Genomic DNA, 19,885 nt, shown 5'->3' with positions numbered 1-19,885 from the left:
CCTAACAGCAACAGATTTTCATATTTAACAAATTAGATGTTATTTATTCATTAGTCAGCTGTAAGATACTGCTAGATGAAGTTTGTTACCGTTGGACAAACCAGGCTAGGTGCTATTTGGAGTCTTTTGTTATGCTAAGCTAACAGACTGCTAAGTCAAACTCCATAGTTAGCACACAGACATGAGTGGTGTCAATCTTCACATCTAGCTCTTCAGATAAAAGCAAATGAGGATATTCCCCAAATGTCCAACGAATCCTTCAAGTATTTGCTCATATTTGCTCACTACCCTACCTTCTTTGACAGCCCTCAGAGAAACAAACACCTCGTAAGATCCCTCTTCCTTAGCCTGTTACACATGGATGACTTTAGCAGACACATTGTTCTTGGACACTGTCACTGTGGCTCTCCATAGGCTCTGCCTCCACAGCACTGTTCCCAGTGGACATGATCCCTGTGGACGTCTCACTCTGTCAGCTGCTGTGTCTGAAGAAAGGAAAAAGGAGGAAGCACAGTTTGAAGTAGCTATTGGGTTTGAACATTACTGCTACGGCTGTTTCTCTGTTGCAAGGGTTTAAACCTCACTGACACATATTCACTATTTGTGAATATTTGGGTAGAATAATACACTAGCACAGACAGCATGCACACACCATTTGCATTACCAGTAAAGTCAGTTGCACTGACCATGAGGACTGTGTGGATGGTCTCTCTCAGGGCCCGATAACCCAGCTCACCATGGCAACACTTCCCACTGCGCAGGCCCTGCAGCTGCATTAGTCTTCTGCACACAGCATGCAAACCAGGTCTCCAGTATTCCTAAAGAGACCCTAAAGAATACATACACCCACAAACACATCTTTTTCACAAGTATGTATGCACATACATAATTAGAACAAAAACAGCTGGCCACGGTGACATTTCGTTTTCTCAAAACTCCATACTTATCTCTGCTGTTGGCAGGTATTATGAGCGGGAGTTATTTCTGTGGAATTAATTTCAGAGTGAAGGTTTTTTTCAAACAATAGGAATTCTTTTAAAGAGCTTTAGTTTTCAATCTTGTGATTCTCATGAATTTATCTTGTCAAAGATGAAGGATAAAGAGTTGAATCAGTGCTTTGTACTTTGTTCAAAGTGCTTGGGGTCTTTGGTCAGTGACACTGAACAAGCAGCTGCCTACAAGTCATACTACTGCCTCTGCAGTTCAGACCAGAGGGGCCACCTGCTGCTCTCTGGCCAGAAAATCATTAAAAATCCGTTACCTTTTCTCTAAAAATGTAACATTACGAATAAAGTCACCTTTAAGGTATTTGGCCTTGATTCTGCTTATTATTGTGGCATACTATGCGGTGGCAATATCTTAAAAATCTCATTTTTAAGCCTATACCAGCTCAATTATGTGCTATATCTTCTGTGGCTATAGATGTGTGTGCTCAGCAGTTCTTACACTCTTCTTCCATACATGAACTAAAATACGCACTACAGTATCTGCATGCACCAGTCTGGCTTTTTAACAGCAAGCTACTTCACTTTTCTTTCATAGCATTAATCAGTAATGTCATTGCAAGTATATGTTTGTGGCCTTTATAGGTAGAATTACAAAATGAGCACTATCTACTGGGTTTTGTCATATAAATGTATTGTTATAATGGCGCCTAAGCTGTTCAGAATCACACGGAGAACAACCTGGAGAGCAGAGCACATTGCACCGACATGAAGGCTTTGTAACATTTTGTGCAGCAAATGGCTCACAACATGTGCTCCTGACTTAAAGTCTATAATTTGTATCAAAGATATTTCACTTCTTTTTCCAAAGGAGATATTTTAGCAGTGAAAAAAAGGGGTAAAAAATACCAAAAATACATCTTGGGATCAAATTCTGAGTAAAAATGTGCAGTATTGTGCAAAGGTTTTAGGTGATCAAGATGCTTAGACTCTGCCAGTACAGTCAGGGAGAAATCTGATTGATCACAAATGAATTCTGCTGCATGAATGCGCAGCAAGTCACAGAAAACTATCTTCAGCAACAAGAAGAATAAGTTGTCCTCCGAACAGATGGTATGGATCCAAATAGACCCCTTGTCTACTCAGTGGGAGGGAATAATTATGTGAAGAGGCAGAAGACAGCAAGAAACAGTAAGACAGCTTATATTAAAAAAAGGACGGTTCTCCAACAAGCTTGGAACAATCTACTCGCTAAGTACACTGAAGAAATGTGCACTTGGAGAACTAATAGTAATGATCATGTAGTTTCTCTTGATTTACTGCACTCTGATTGGAGTTAACTGGTGAATACGTAAACAGGCACCTGATATTGAAACCTAATAAAACTTAGAGTTCTTAAAACCTTGACCTAAAGCACGTACACATCTGCTATGTCTTTATTTGCAAATTTATCTTACTGTTCATGCCTCTTTAACTCTCCTTTACAGAAGAAAGGGAGTCATCAAGTAGTCATAAATGTCAGGCATGAAATCCAAAATTTTCACACTGAAAGAGTCAAAATGTCAACAGAAATTTTTCAAACAGCGCCTTCAAACTAGCCACTCTCCTCCACAAATCTGTATGCTCAGCATGTTCCAGATGGAAAAAAATTTGACACATTTATAGGACTGGTGTTTGAGATTTCAACAGAAGCAACACTTTTAGCAGGACAAAGAGTTCAGCTTCTCTGCCTATTGATTAAAAGATGATGTTTTCATTCATCTCCCAAAATAATAATGCTGCCAATTCAGAGATGGCTCAGCAAAACAACACTCAGAAATAGTAAAGCACATCTTACAATAATGCAGGAAGTAACAAATAACCAGCACAAAGAAGACCGTATATAGTGAACACTCAGAGAGCTCATGCTACCGCTGAAAACTGTATAAAACACATAATTCTGATTAACTACATGTGTGACACAGTGTCAGCTAAACTCAGCCAACCTATTTGTATGAATGCTTCTATAAAGCCTCTTTGAACTTCTTCAGATTCATTTTTTTTCTCTTGAAAACACATTGCTAATATTAGAAGCTATTCAAAGGAGACAGGCAGGGGACAAGGTCATTTCTCCAAATATGTTGATCACGAGCCAAAGCTACAGTCTCTGCCAGGTGCACAGGGTTCAACAGTGATTTGAACTGGTCTGTCTGTTTCATTCTGTAACATATACAGTCACTTGAAAAATATGCGAATGTGTGCCTCAGCCAGAGTGGTGTACGCAGTCTTGTGTGCGATCAATTGCAAAAAAAAAAAAAAAGTCTGTCAATTTGTATACAGTCTTTATTGAAATAGACAAAAAGTCAAAAGAGATATTCTGTGTTTACTGAATCAAGTGAATACAAAATTCCACAAATACAAATAGTGCAAAGATTACAGAACTAAGAACCACCACCGCTGTCTGATCCAAATAAGCTGATTGTACACAATGACAACTGCAAGGTAAAGAGCCTAAAGGTCACATAAGGGTCAAAGTATAACTTTAATAAGTAAAATGTATTTATATAGCACATTTCACAGATAAAAATCACAAAGTGCTTTATAATAAGATCAGACATACAAGTTTAAATTAATTAAAAGCCCGTTTGTATAAAAATGTCTTCAGCTGCTTTTTAAAGGAGTCAGTAGAGTCTAGACAGCGTAAAGACAACGGCAGAGAGTTCCACAGCCTAGGTGCCAGTGCCTGAAAAGCTCGATCCCCACGTGTTTTAAACCTAGTACGTGGGACCACCAGTAGCCTCTGACTTGAAGACCTAAGTGCTCGGGATGAAGCATGAGGTTTCAACAGGTCAGAGATATACTGGGGAGCTTCACCGTGCAGAGCTCTAAAAGTTACAACTAAAATTTTAAAATGAACCCTAAAATTTACAGGCAACCAATGAAGAGAAGCCAAAACTGGAGTAATGTGTGACCTCTTGTTTGTACCAGTTAAAAGTCTTGCCGCTGCATTCTGTACAGACTGAAGGCGATCCAGAGCTGATTTGTTGAGACACGTAAAAAGACCGTTACAATAATCCAAACGAGAAGCGATAAAAGCATGAATAATCATCTCAAGTTCTGCCTTTGACACCAGTAGCCTGAGTTTAGAAATGTTTCTTAGATGATAAAAACAGTTCCGGGCAAGTTGTTTAGAGTGTTTCTCAAGAGACATCGAACTGTCAAATATAACACCTAAGTTTCTGAGACTCGACTGAAATGAAGGGTCTAAAAAACTGATATGCTGCCTAATTTCTGAGAGCATGTGATCAGGTGCAATAATCAAAGTTTCTGTTTTATCTGCATTTAACTGAAGGAAATTGTCATTTAACCATTGTTTGATTTCTGACAGACAATTATTTAAACAAGACAATTTATACAACTCAGAAGCTTTGAAAGAAAAGTACAACTGAATGTCATCAGCATAGAGATGATAAGAAATATTATTGTAACGTCTGATAATGTGGCCTAGAGGGAGTATATACAGCAAAAAGAGAACAGAACCTAAAACAGATCCTTGAGGTACCCCAGAAGACAGAACTGATGTTTCCGACAGCACATGATTTATACAGACAGTAAAGGATCTCTCAGATAGATACGACATAAACCATTTTAAAACAACACCAGTAATCCCAAACAAGTCCTTCAGCCTATTTATCATGATGCTGTGATCAACAGTATCAAAAGCAGAGCTGAGATCCAACAGAACCAGAACAGTGTAACTTTAAAGTGAACTTTAAATAAAGCTCAAATATATTCTTTTAAATATTCTAATGAATCCAGGCTTAAAGTTTGAAACTAAGTACTGATCGTGCTTTAAAGAGCTTATGAGAGACATTAAAGCATTATAGTACATTTACTGCCATTTCAACTATTTTTAACGAGCGTAAGAAACTGATCCTGGGTGATTTTGTAGACCTGCAATACCATCAATAGAATCACGACCATCAAAAAAAGACGGTCATCTGATCCCAACTTTTTTCTTTTTGAAGTCGACCAACACTCGTGTCCCTCCATTAAAATTAATTGGGCCATTTCCACACCCTGTTGGATTACACCTGAATGATGTGATTTTATGTCATCTTGAATTATCGATTCAGCAACATGTCCAGGATACAACATTAAGAAGGAAAGGTGCTTATAATAACAACGTTTAGCATAATAGCACAGTATATAAATGTACTTAATGTACTTTCATTAAGGATTCATTAAGTTGTTTTCAGTTTTAATGTCAAGCAGCTGCAAGCTGACTTATCCATTTTTCTTGCAAAAAGCCACAGTGAGCTGGAATAACATGGCTGCAGCATGGAGTGTGTAGCCTGCCTGATTAGTTGGATTTCTGCTCTTATGGTGCATCAGATGTAAATACATACATACATACATGAACAACTGCCAAGGTCCTCTTAAAGTAGCTCAGATACAAACACACGCACACACACACACACACACACACACACACACACACACACACACACACACACACACACACTGAGCCCCTGGTTTGTCCCCCTGCCCACTTCCTCTGCAGCCTATGGTGTTTCCGCTGGGGTGAGACAGTGCCAGCTCCCTCCCTCTGCTTCCCAGTGGGGTCCTGCCTCCCGGCATCTGTCAGGGCAGCTGTCTCTCCTCTCCACTCTGCACTGCACCACACTATGCCAGGCCTCCACACAGGATCGTGAGCCACACATGCACGCTAGCATTAAAACACATCAAAACACGATGGGACGTGTCTTCATAGTTTTTAAACAAAAAGGTTTTCACGAATGGTTTAATCAGGTGATGCAGACCACCGAATTGCTCCGACGGCAAAAGACTGCAGTCAAATGAAACACATATGTGAAAGCGAGGGCTCATTAAATCTTTCTCATGTATATTTGGTGTTTCTTAAAAATATAAACAGCCCCCAGTGATAGCAGAGTACGCTTATACATCCATCTTCGTAAACTGAGTCTGTCCTGTCTGTTCCAAGCCCTCTACAAGCATTTGTTTAACGGCCGGTTTTTAAAAAATGAATATGAAATCAAGTTCAGTTCTTTTTTTGTTTTTTTGTGGAAGCCTGCAAACACTGTCTGGCTTTATATTATTTTATTTGTTAGTCATATGAACAAACCCGGAAAGGGATTTGCGACATAACAGCCAAACACAGGGAGAAGAGAACAAAAACACAGAGAGCAGAGATGAAAGAAGGAGGGGTAGCTCAGGTCCAGGTGTGCCAGAAGCTTCAGGAAATAAACATACAGACACTGAGCTACACAGGTGCTGAAAAATGACCCTTTTCCTTGTGAGGCACAGCAACCCAGGGAAGTGTGCATATGTTTGTGTGTGTGTGTGTGTGTGTGTGTCTGGGTATGCGTTGGGGGGAATGAGGTATAGCCGAAACTGAAACCGGATAAAGAGGACAGTGGACCGAAGAAGGTTACCCATGACTCTAGTTCTGACTGCAAGGCTAGAAGAAGTCTGGCATCAACAACCTCCTCCCATCTCTGCTGGTAAATACAAAACACACAAAACTCCCTTCGCTCCCATACAACATACACACTGTGCACTCTTACAGGTAGTACACACACACACACACACAATGCATGTGCATTTACAGACGAAAAACACCGTCTCTGCTCCACCCCCTCCCCTTGGGGTAGAGGTCCATCCAACACAGATGTAGCCCTGATTAATTGGGCGCAACGCAGGGAAGTGGGTCTGGAAACTACCTGGCAATTTCCTGCAGCCTATCCTCCCCCACCACCTTCTCTCCCCAAAACACCCCCTCTCCTCCTAAAATTTGGATCACGTAAGTCAGCAGGTGGGCTGCTGGGAGGAGTGTCTGCCGTGTGGCGTTGATATTCTGCCTGCGTCCAGCTCGCTGGGCGCCCTACATTGCAGGCACTCCCTCTGGCAATGCTTGCCTTGGCTCTGGGCTGAGTGCTGGAAATGCTGAGAGTCTGACAGACTCCATGGGCGCACATACAGGTACACACACACACACACAGACATGCAGAGAATGGACCACTCTCCACTGGCGAGCAAAGCACATCATAGAAAGAGTGAAAAAGGGAGCACCAAAGGGAAAGAAATGGCAAAATAGCGCAGAGGATGGACAAACAGAATTTACCACACACTTTTTCAGAGAAGCATGTGGATTACCCCAGCGAAACACAGGGAGGCTTTTTAATGAAAGCACAGGAAGGGGGCAGCAGCTGCTGGCATGTGTTTGAGCCGGGAGGATAAGACCCTTGCGCCAGCTCCCCCTTCCTCTCTTGCTTTCCTCATCTCCTAACGCCTCCTTCATCCTATAACCCCCCCCCCTCATACACACACACGCACATCCAGTAGAAAATGAAGTCCTTTGTCCGCTTCACCACTGCCTGTCCTGGAGTTGGGCCTGAGCTGTGGGGGCCTGCTGGTCAGCCAGCACCAGAACCAGAGGAGAACCAAGTTGAGCCCCTCACAGTGCTGGATACAGTCTGTCTCCACAGACCAACACAAGTCCCCAGTTACCCGGTGTTGGGAGAGGAAAATACAGAGAGAGACATCAACAGAATGGTTGGACAATGCCAATAACAAAGATGGACAGCAGAAAAGCATGGTCAAAAGTGTGGCCAAAATGACAAGGAAAACAGGATATTTTTCACAAAGTCACGCAGTGACAAGATGTCTCAGTTCTTTTTTTTTTCTTTTTTAAATAAACAGATAAAGTGCTTGAGGATGGGGAAAAAATTATTGGGAAATTATTCAAAAATAAAGAGAATTGAAAGGAAACACAAAAACATAGATATTACAAATATTCAAACAGTGAAACAGAAAATTGTAGTTGAGTTAAGTATGTCAGAGTTAAAGTAAGAACAAATATGTAACAAACAAATGTTTCAAACCCTTGGGGTAGTTGTTAAAATAATAAAAGTGAATAAAAGTGAAGTGCATGGTACAGAATTTATCCAGAACTGCTTGTGATGAAGGACTTGTACATTTATGTGTAGTTAAGTCACTGAATGAATAGTGACATTCAGCAGTTATTGCCTTATTTATTTCTTTTAGTTGTAGTTATCAGTAGAAGTACACAACAGTGGAATGTATGTATGCATGCATTTAGTCAACTTTTTGTTAAGTCTTGTTTTTTCAGCTCTGTTAAATTACTTTATTTTGTATTAATTCATACCTTTTTTAAAGCTTTTTTTTTTAAATATTCTTTTTTTTGCCTGTGCTGAGGGGTCTGTTGGCTGAGAAGATGCCCTCTTAAGAGAAGAAGTTGGGCCTTTCAACACTACTCAAAACAGGAAGTGTTAACTGGGACATGCCAAATGTTGCTACACGACTGAGGGTAGTGGGGTAACTTGTATACCTTAAATTATGTTGCTCATTTTCTTTGACTTTTAAGTTACATATTTTCTTATTTTCTTGTATTTTATAGCTTTAAAGTTGTAAAGTAAGTATTTAACAGATAAACGTGATTAGTTGTAATTTGTTATCTACTTCAGTCTGATTCAAGCTTCTCTTTGACTCTTGTTTGTCTGGTCTGTTGTTAGTTTTGTTTGAGCAGTTTATGATGAAACTTTTGTTTCCTGTGTTGCCATGACAACTTGAGTTTAGTTCTGTTTAGGGATGGGAACTGATACGAATTTAGTGATGGATATCAAATTGATATCACTTACCGATTTGATTCAATATCGATTCTCTTATCGATTTTCATTATGTTCTAACTGCCTCTTTTTTGAGAGTGGTCACCATCACTAAGCAGCATATCAGTGACATTATATTCATGCAAATTAACTTCATGCTGTGGGTGAAATGTTTGTCCGTCTTTGAGGTATTTTCCCTGCTTTGTTGTGATCAGTGTTGGAGTCGTTACTCAACAAAAACAATTATTACACATGTCACTTTTACTTTCATGCTACTCTGTGAAGTAGCTGAAAGACATCAATATAACCCAAAGCTACTGCCACACACACCAACATAATTCCCTATCCTAATGAGGACACACAAATAATTTTTCTCTTAGTATTTAGGTATGAACACAAAGCAAAAATGAAAATCAGCACAGAGACATATTAAAGCGATGCCCACAGTGATTCTACTGTAGAAACATGAACAGGTAGAAACAGAGGCAGCAGCCTGTCTGTTCAGCAGGCTGGGCTGGGGTCAGCATTCACTCATCTTTAACATCATTCTGGGTTCTTAGGTTGCTTAGCATTAGCATGCTGTCTGTGCAGATGCTTACAAGGAGCTGAAGTTGTGTTAGCAGCAGAATACAGCTGTTTCTGTCTTGCATGCAGTTTCCATCACGCTCTTCTCCTTTTGTGCAATAAAAATAAAGGTTATGCCCATATCCACGCTGTAGACTGAAGACGACCTCCTTCCACACACAACTGAAATCAGCTGATTGGAGCCCAAGTGCAAGTGGAACTGGTAAGTGGGATCGTTGTATATTTTTTCATGAAAAAAACTTAGTAATCTGTAAAGATATTAGTGTGTACAAGTGTATTAAAACTAGAGATGGACCGATCCGATATTACGTATCGGTATCAGTCAGATACTGACCTAAATTACTGGATCGGATATCAGAGAGAAATAAAAAATGTAATCGATCCATTAAATATCAAACAAGCACCTCACGAAACTTGCATAACTCGGCTCATAACCGAGCAGTATGCACCACGTGATAGAGCGGCTGTGGCGTGTGAGACCTGTTGGTGGTCTGGTTGAGTATTTGTAGCCCTGCTACCAAACTGGCATTTCATCTCCGAGGAAGTGATCCCATAGAGAAGTAAAGCAAGTGTGTAAGTTCATCTCTGAATGTTTGTAAAGCATTCCCGCGTTAAGCTTAACAACGATATATGGAGCGACTGCCTCTTCTCTCCCTCCCTCTCCTGCTGCTACTTCAATCGAAACTGATCAATGATCAGCTGATCGGCTTTTCTGTCGTGAGTCCATCTCTCTTGTTTGTTTATTGCCCACTTCCTGTCAGAAAGAGGAAACCAGCGGCTGAACAACAGCAGCACGTTTAAGCTTGATAAGCTGTTGTTAGAATTTATTTAATATTACTTTCTACACCAGGATCCTTTTTGGCTGGTAACTGTGCAGGGGCGGATCTAGCAAAGTTTAGCCAGGGGGGCCGATAGGGCATGAACAGGGAAAAGGGGGCACAAAGACATACTTTTCTTTCTTATTCTCATTTAAAATATCTAGCGTTTAATAAATAATTATCTGAATCTTACACCCAAAGTTATAGTAACTATTAAGTCTAATATACCCTAGTAAGCTATACTACTTTTTCCTTTGGGAAGGTACCATCTCTGCAGTTCTGTTGAAGAAAGATGTTGAATCAATTTAATTATTCTTGAAAAATAATTGATTTCTGTGCATTTTGTTTTCACACTGCATCAAATTAAAGTTGATTACGTCGATTAAGCATCATGAGGTGGGGGGTGGTTCCCCCTTTTTTTTTTTTTTCTGGGAGTTTGCAACCCTATTAGTTAGGTTGCTTAATATTTCTGCTAAGTACTCTTTAAAATACCAGAATTGGGAGGGTGGAGTAGGTAGGTTTAAGTTTATTAGATTGATCTGTATTGCTGAACTATGAAATATTTTGGGTGCAGTGTATTTTTTGCATACAGGTATAAAATAATAGCTTTAGTGTTTTGTTTTGTTTTTTAAAGTTGAGTATAAACTTATACAAAATGCAGCAAGATATTTAAAAAACAGTTTTATTGATTAAAATAAACTTGAACTATATCGGATTCATATCGGTATCAGCCGATATCCAAATTTATGATATCGGTATCGGACATAAAACAGTGGTATCGTGCCATCTCTAATTAAAACATGGGTGTATATTGAGGTTTGAGCCTACTTCAACTGCAGTCTTTAATACTTGGTTCATGGATTAAATTTTAAGGCCCAAGGTGGTCACTTGCTAAAACATTTTTTAGTGTTTGTAGGTTCGGTACATCGGGCTCTGAATTAACCTTTTTTCCACATTGAAACATTCATTGCTTGTCTTAGTCTTGGCTTATTTATTTTTTCTCACTTTTAATCTGGTCTTCAGTGCCTTTTACTACCATTATAGAAACTATTGTTCATATTGTATTTTCAGTTTGTTTATGCCTGACAGAGATCCCAGTAATGTAAGTATAGTTATATAAGTGCACTATGATGAAAGTCAGGGCTGGACTGACATACCGGACATTTGCCCGGTGGGCCGGAGCACTTGTGGGAATTTATTTTCTTTGTCAATATATTATATAGCCTACAGGCTGGCTTGAAGGGCCACTATACACTGGCCCGACAAGCACTGACGAAAGCCCATTGGTTCATTGTCATTATTGACAATGGATTGCCCAATCAAATTTCAAAGCTCTCCCCTCTCCTACCTTCCCTGTGTGCTCATACACCTTGTGGATGCCAGGACCAATTTTTGTCCCAGTCCAGGCCTAATGACAGTGCTTACAACATGTTAGTGATTATAGTTAGTACTGTCATTGTTCACGAGTGCCACGTTTGCTTCTTTATTCTGGATGCACATCTGCACACATATTTGCAGTAACTACTTCTTGAGATATTATTCCAGTAACAATGCATTTTTCCTGTCTACAGTTACAGTCCAAGTTTTCAGTTCTTCAGACACAGCTAGTGTTATTTGCATTAGGCTACTTCTACAGTGTTATGTGCCTTCAGTAAGAGTAGATCTTAAAAATACTACTTATTAGAAAAAGACTGAGTAGATAAAAGATCTTGTTAGTTTTTCATAAATGGATCTGCATGACCTTGTCACCCCACTGACCCACCAAATCCATGTTTGCTTCCCAACCCCTCTTATTTACCTCCTAGCATTTAATCTGCTATTGCAACACATTCAGGAATCATTTTGGACAAGCAGGCCACAACTTTTCTCTCACTCATTGTTCCCTCAAAGCTTGCAAGGTTCTTGCCGCTCACTGCATTTAAAGAATATCTTATTTGACCCATACTGACATTGTTTTTGTTGTATTGGGGCTATTGAAACTTACCTTTCTGCAGGTAACCAGTCTGTTCATTTGCTTGCTCAAGGTGTCTATGAGTGTGCATGCTGAGGTCTTGTATTGATTTCAAACAAACAGCTGCTGCTTTTTCTTTTCTGGTAATGTAAGAGTTCTAGTGCAACAGAGAGGATCATTCCCCAGAAATAAACATGAACTGTGTACTGGATATTAGTTGTTTGTTCAGAACAGCAAAAGACACAATGGTTAAAGCTTAGCCGAATGGGCTATTGTTGTGTTAAAATAAGCGCCCTTTAAAAACTGAAACGCAAAAATTTACAACAATTAGCCACAACTCTAACCCATCAGGACACAGAAAGCCAGTGGTGGTGCCTGGGACTTTAAGAGGTTGGGAGATTTCATTGCTGTGTTCCTTTAGCTGTCCCTGAGCAGTATGGTGGCACACACTAGGGATGTTCTTGATTTGCAGCAGTCTTTAAAGTGGCTGGTATGTCAACATCACATTCACATGAATGCCTGAAAGAATTTAACCTAGTGGTGAGAGGTGTCGAGGTTAGTGGTCTCAGGAGCTCAGCTCTGCTTTTTTGCAGATGATGTGATCCTGTTTGATTGATCATGATGACCTCCAGTTCTTATGCACCTGAGTTTGAAGCAGTGTGAGCTTCAGATGGGGAGAGGAGCTTGGTCATTCAGGAGGGTCTCAGAATAGAGCCTTTGTCCTCAACAGCAAAAGGATCCATTTGAGGTAGTTTGGGCATCTGAACCAAATTCCGCTTGGTGAGGTGTTTCAGGAATGTCCACATGGGGAAAGACCATGGAATAACCAAGAAACAGTGGACAAATTGTGTCTCTCAGCTGGCTTGGGGACACCTCTATGTCCATTCATAAGAGTTTGTGGAGATTGTTGAGGAGAGGGAAGTCTGGGTGTCTTCACTTAAACTGGTCACCTAGATGGTGCTAAATGGATGCATCCAAGATTTCCCAGAGTATTACTTTATTTAGAAAATGTGCATAGTTTTTACATGGAAACTGTATATCAAACCCTTTACTTAAATAAAAAAAAAATGGACTGAGAAGTGAAATCCTTGTTGATGATATAGTTCGACTACAGGGTTAGCTGCAGTAGGCGGTCTGTTTGACAGCAGAAGGGCTTGAACCTGGCTTCTCTGGTTGAAAGATTTGCTTCACAACCAACTCTGTACACTGACTCTCCTGAAAACCTATTTACAGTAATGTGCAATATAATTTAGTTCCTGTGAGCCTGGGTGAGTGTAAATATCATTACAACCCATGGAATAATTATCTCTTCGGACAGAGAGACACCCCATTGTATCTGCATTGCTACGCTATGGTGCAGTGTTTTAGACTGATTATTATACACTCAGGTTGTTTGCTGCTGTAGAAACAAAGTAAAAGCTTCATATACCTTAAATATAGAATGTGAGCGTGATAAACCACAAACCTCCAGAGATGGATGGGGTAAAAACAGGAATACAATCTTGAGTAAAATGTAACGGAATTGACAATAACAACAATAAGCATAAGTCTAGTTTATCTCTACTACACTCAAGTTGTTCACCCAAATGGTTCTTATTGAGTTTATCTGCTCTGTGTGAGGTTTATCCACAGTTACATGTAAAAACATAACGTAGGCTTCTAAATTCTAGTATTTTGTAACTTTCTATATTGTTGAGCCAGAACTATTATACCTTGCTGTGTGTTTTATGACAGTCTAAAGCCAGAGCCAATGACTGGTGATAAACAAGCCTGGCTAGTTTTTCCTCTGTCATTGCCACTAATAGCAGCATAGCCCGTCCTCATTAGGCAATTTTCAAGCGACTTGAATTCATTCTTTCTTTGCACATTGACACCTCATCCTCCATCCATCTAATGAACCATACACTGGTCTAAGGAGGATGGACTGATCACCACCAATGATCATGTGTCTGTGACATCCTTTTTTTTTTTTGCAGCTACACATATTGGACTGGTCACATTTCCAAGGGGGGAAAAAATCTGGCTGAATTGGTCCTGTGACTCAGGTGGTGAGGGTGCCCCCTAGAGACAGGGAAAGTCAGTACTGCTCTTGGATGATGCCGATGGACCACAGGTTTTGTTTTGGGATTTTTTCATGGCTCTTAAGGTCTTTTTGAGCAGGATGCTGACTGAAAGTGCACTGAATCCTTGTTCTCCTGTGTATTCGAATATGGCAGGCAACAGCCTCCACACATGGCAAAACACCAGCCCGAGAGCCATTTCCTAGCAACGTAGGTCTTCTGCCCCAGGAGGAATCTGGAGGCCTCTGCTGTAGTTGTACCATGCATTTCCTGGAGGGCAATCGGCTTTTCCCTCATCTCTTCACTGACTCCCTCACTCCTGGCCTATGTCTTTGTGTTTCTCTTGTGAATATTCTTCATTCTAACAATTTTTTTTGATAGTTTCTCGTAAATAGCTTTGGAAAAGGGAAATATTAACAAAAAGCAAAGCTAAGAACATAACTAATACAAAGCCCAGGCTTTTCTGACCTAAAATCTCTTATTTTTGATCACAGGTGGCTGTTCTTGTCAACATTGCCTCACTTTTTAATTGTTTTTTAACCTGTACCTATACGTTACTTTTGACTAGCACTTAATTAAATCCATTTCAGGTCAAAGGTAAGTAAGAACCTGGGGACAGCATCGACCTCAGAACCAGTGGGCTTTATTTGAAGTCTGTACCAAAAAACACAAACACTAGAGTAGAGCTCAGAACAGCAACCGTAAACGTCCCCCTGTGGCCTGTACACATGGCAAAGGTGTACACTGCATAGGAATATTATATCACGAACTATTTATTAAATTGGGTAAAGATGACATTTAAAATAAATCTTGACAAAATAAATAATCTTGCAATACCTTAGCCAATTACCAGAGATTACTCAGATTTAATGTATAAAACAGTGTTATGTATCCTGCCAAAAGTGAAGTTTCCCATGACCTTGCATGACCTTTTATATTCTGCTCTAAGAAGCAAACCGAAAAAACAGAACAAACTCCGCTGAGCTTTGGTGTGACAGAAGGTACTCAGTGAAAACAGCCTCTGCATGCAACTGCTAACATGCGTGTACTTTTCCTCTCCGTGCTAGTCTCCTTCTTCCCAGCTCCATCACCACAAACCACCGTTCCCACAGTATTCCCATGACTCTCTGCTGCTCCCCCTCTCTTCCCGCGAAGGGCCCAGACTTCACCAAAAGGCAGGAGGACTGCGTTGGCGAGCAGCAAGCTGCTCTAGCCCACCTTCCTCACATCTGAGAACCTCTGTGAAATCCTAATCCCCAGAGCAGGGTGAAGCGCAGGCCCAGCTTGCCTGACCTCTCTGGTTGCCATGGATACAGTGCACTATAAATAAAACAGAGGGGGCTTTTTTTTCAAGCAGTTTGGCAGGGCTGTGTGGCCTGCTCACTGGTGGGGCTTATTTTCTCTCTCCCTCCCTCGTTCTGTCTCTCTTCTCTCTCATTCTACTCCCCCCTTTCACTTACTCTCTCAATCACCGAGCGCCTGTCCTTTCTCTCTGTCTTGCGCTTCCTCCCTCTCTGTGTCTCTGCGGCTCATTCAGCACTTTCATACCTGTATTCAATGAATCCTTTGCAAAACACTTCAGCACTTTAAACGCGTCATTGTTCAAAGTAAAAGCGCAGGCAGGCTACTCATTTGGCTGGTAGCTGTTTACATCTGGCAAGTAAACACATGCACAGACCAAGTTGGCAAAAGGAAGACCTATTTTCTTCGTGGTGGCAGAGAGGCAACAAGAGACAAGGGAGGCTGAGTGTGCTCCGCACCGATTCAGGACTGCGCTGCAGATTTTTGTCTGGCAAGGCGAATCTCGGGAGGCTGGAAAATAATTTGGTCATGGCTGTGGGAGGCTGTTGGGAGTGGGAGGCATGCGGGTGATGTGGAGGAGAAGGTTTGAGGGGTGACTGGTTGGTGGGAGGAGGAGGGGGTAGGGTTTTGACCGTCTCGCTGTGGTGAAAACATGCTTGACACTTCATTCCTTTCCAGTTAATGTGGAGCGTACTGCAGGATGTTAACCCTCTGCCTGCCTTTTGGTACTTGGTCTCCACTGTTGCACAATACCCGGTCCTCCCCAACACTTCCTGCTTTACAGCAGCCCAGGGCTTGAACATTCCTATGAAAGAAAGTGCTGCGTACCTCGGGAAGGACAGTTACGGTGTCTACATTAGCCGAAAGCGTGGTACTGAGAGACAACACAGACCTGCTGTACTGCATTGAAGTAGCTGTCACGGCTATTTGAAAATTTGACCACTTACACGCCAGATACTCTTAGGGAGAATTTTAAAGAGCAAGCCGCATTTCTTGGACCATCTGCTTCATGTGAATTACACAAAAAGACAAGACCAGGAAACATCCACAATGTTGCCTGGGAGACAGAGGTCACATGAGACTATGACTCACCGAAACCCAGAACTACCTAGAAACCAATGACCCTTGCATCATGGTGGTCTTTACAGTTTGGCAACATGCAGAAGGTTTAGTGTCGTATCAGTGCATGAATAACATGTGAGACGCTGCCCCTTGGCCACCGACAAATATACAGTTCAACTTTCAGAATCAGATACCTCAACAGGAATCAACTTCACTGCCACTCACTATTCTTCACACACACACACACACACACACACACACACACACACACACACACACACACACACATGCATGCATATACACTGCATTGTGTGGTTAGCAACCTGTATCCCTGCCATGGTTCTAAAGCTGGTGTGTGAGTTTGTGTGTGTGTGTGTGTTCGTGCAGACCTGGAGAGTAGGGAGTTAATGCAGGCAGGGCTGTGGCAGTCCTCCTGCCCCTCAGCCAGATTAATCATGCAGGAGAGACACAGCAGGCCCCCGTTCATTCTGCCTGGGGGTGAAGCTGTGCCCGCATGCTCTCCATATCACATGGCCCTGGCCCCCCTCTCTTCTCTCACTCTCTCTCTCTCACTACTAGGGTTGCTGTGGATGGGGCTGGTGCTGGAGGAGAGGGGGAGTTATTGGTGGTGTGGTGGAACGCCACAGCACGCAGTATAGCTTTCTTTCTTTCCTCCACATTGTTCGTTTTTTCCCCTCTCTTTCCTCTCCTCTCTTCACTTCCCCTTGTGTGAGCGCAAAACGAGTGAGGCAGAGAAAAAAAAAAGAGAAAAGAGAGAGAGAAACAGGCGTCCATCTCTCCTGCAAGGAGACAACAACAGCTTCTTTTTTATCTCCCATCGGAGGGCCCTGACGACAGCAGTGGCCGCGCTCGGTGGATGAAGAGAAAAGTGTGTGTGCGTGTGTGTGTGTGTCTGTGGGGCCAAGGGGGGTGGGGGGCATACCAAGGGACTCGCCACAGATATCTCCTGGAAACTGCTCGACGATGTCTCTGCGCATCAGAGAACAGCCACAGCCATTGTTAGGCTCATTGAGGGACGGAGATCTATAGGCGGCATTGCACAGTTGCGTGCTTCAGCACTTTCACTGTGTTGCACAAGTACCTAGAGCGTGAACAATAGAACCTACTATGCATGCTACATGACGTGTTGTGCTGTAAATCCTAAAAGACGACCTTGGTGATGAGACCTGATTGAGGAGTACATTTGGATGTGGACTCGCAGGTCGTTTGTCAAGTTATAAAGCACTTTCCTGCAGGAGAGAACACTGTTGCCCTCTGTGTGGGCCTACGCAGATACAAGATCCACACCAGTCTAGACAGCAGTGTTTTGTTTGCAATGACTTTGCAGTGCCAGATGGGAATATTAGAGTAGCTCATCATATCATATGAAAATTATCTTACAGTCATAATCAGGAGAAAAAAATTGTTTGGTTCAAAAGACATCAGGTGAGAACAGATGCATAAGCAAAGGCCTAAGGCTATATTTTATCTGGTTTTACAAAATAGTCACGTTCTAATAAATATTAGCCCTTATCTGAATAAATGAGATGAGAGCCACAACTTAAATTTCAGTAGTCATCAGGCATAAAGACTATGTACAGAATGATCATCCGAAGGAAAAATGAGTTTCAGAAGTTTCCTTATTTTGCCCCATAATAAGGATTAAAAGGCGATTTTGTCTTACTACGTATCTGCAAAGAAAAATGAGAAGGAAACTTAGCTACTTCTTCACTACAGAAACAAGCAGATATGCTTGCCACTGCTTAGCTGAAACTGTCATTAACCTCTGCTGTGTGCATGTGTCAGCGCAACAACACAGGGGGCTTGCATGTTTATTGGTTCAGCTGTTGCATGCTTTTTGAGGGGTGGGCCATCTTTGCTGTCGCAGAGTTTTCCAAAAGATTTCCATTCAGGAATTCATGCTCATCTCCTAAAATATCCCAGACGGATGCAAAAATCATTCTACAAACACAATGACATGAAATGCATTTGCCAATGGGTGACCAAGACAAGGTCAATCAAATATTCTTTAAATACATATAAAGAATATTTTTTTACTTTAATATTGTCACTTTTTCATACTATCTTAATTACCTATGCTTATCTAATGAAATCATTCTCTACACCAACATTTTCTTATCTTCTGTCGATTACTGTATTGCTGTTCTTAGATTAAGTGATTAAAAGACCAAGCAGTGTTTACGGCAGAGTGAATGCAGTCTTCCTACATTATCCATTTTTGTAACGGTTTTAAATTCAAGTTAATAAAACCCACAGCATACACACACACCTACTATCTGAAGTCATCACAATCATTAAGGCAGAAGCTGGTCTCTCCAAGGTGTTCATGGATCTGAGGCACATCTGGTTCCAGGTGAAAAACTCTGACGTATTCAGTGTAATTAATACAATAGCTTGTAATGAAACTTGTTAAAATGGTGCCAGTGTGTGCTTGTGTTTGAAAGGAGTCTCGATCAATCAGCAGCGTCATGACACTCTTACACTGTGTCTTTTGTAGAGTATAGAGCTAGCGCTGAGTCATGGGCTCTGCTTTGTAGACCTGTGCATGCATGTTGCTGCCTATCCAGACATTACAAAAACATCAATTCTGTCACCCCAAACTTGCGTGCCATTTTACTTCCATCTCATGTGCTCCTGTGACTCCTGCCTTAAAATCCAGTACCAGACTTTTTTCTGCTGGACAAAACACAGACAAAGACCACTTCCTGTCTAAATGTTGTTAATTATGGCACTGTAGGGCATCAGAGGGCCATTTGCAACTCACCATTAATAAGTGAGTGGTGCATTAACTTTAAAGGTGCTGGAGTGTTGCTGTTACTCACCCCCAGTTGGCTGATTTGTTACAGGGGATGTTCTTTAAACAGATTAGCCAGGTGCCAAACATTAGCCAAGGCAACTGCAATCTGCAATGGAAATCGCAGGTACAAATGGGAAAATATGCCTCAATTTTTGCAAAGATTTGAATTTCATCTGCAGGCTTGGAGAGTATTACTGGAAATTAAGCAAGAAATGTCTGAGCACAGCGATACCAAGCGTGTGGGTGTATCTGTTGTGCTGCTGAAATTAAAATTTTACACTGACCCTGGTGAAGCATGCAAGTATATTTGCTGAGGCTGGACATCTAAAAGAGGCAGATATTCTCAGTTCACCAGCTGCAACCTACATGTTACAGAATTTTTTTTAATTTTTTTTTTTTTTTTACAGTAAATAATCAAATTATTTTAAATGTTTTGCCCTCTGAACGCCACATAAAAAATTTTTTAATTTCTTTTTTATTGGGATTACAGTGATGAAAGTTAGCTAAACTATAAATTCTATGAACAGAATTATCCGGTATTTCAGAATTGGTAGGAAAGGGACAAGATTATTTGCTTCTTGAGCTGACTGGTTACCTGTTGTAGCTAGTTTCTAGTTCAAGTTCAACTGACCAATCACATTGGAGCAGATTTAAAAAGAAAAGCTTACATCAAAAAGAGACTGAACACAAACTTTCATTAAAAGTGGTTGTTTTTTT

The 19,885-nt window shown here is 41.2% G+C and overlaps 1 long non-coding RNA gene across 1 annotated transcript; it reads right to left on the bottom strand.

Annotated features, from left to right (window-relative positions):
* Positions 1 to 217: 217 nt before the first annotated feature.
* Positions 218 to 19,274, bottom strand: LOC309716216. Its single transcript, XR_014279389.1, has 3 exons — positions 19,194 to 19,274; positions 687 to 829; positions 218 to 485 (listed from the first exon to the last, which is right to left on the bottom strand). It is a non-coding gene; the product is annotated as an uncharacterized lncRNA (long non-coding RNA).
* Between the last annotated feature and the right edge of the window lie 611 nt (positions 19,275 to 19,885).

This window comes from Aulonocara stuartgranti, assembly GCF_965226115.1.
Source record: "Aulonocara stuartgranti genome assembly, chromosome: 10".
Classification (NCBI taxonomy): domain Eukaryota; kingdom Metazoa; phylum Chordata; class Actinopteri; order Cichliformes; family Cichlidae; genus Aulonocara; species Aulonocara stuartgranti.
This window is presented reverse-complemented; position numbering and strand designations above follow the sequence as displayed.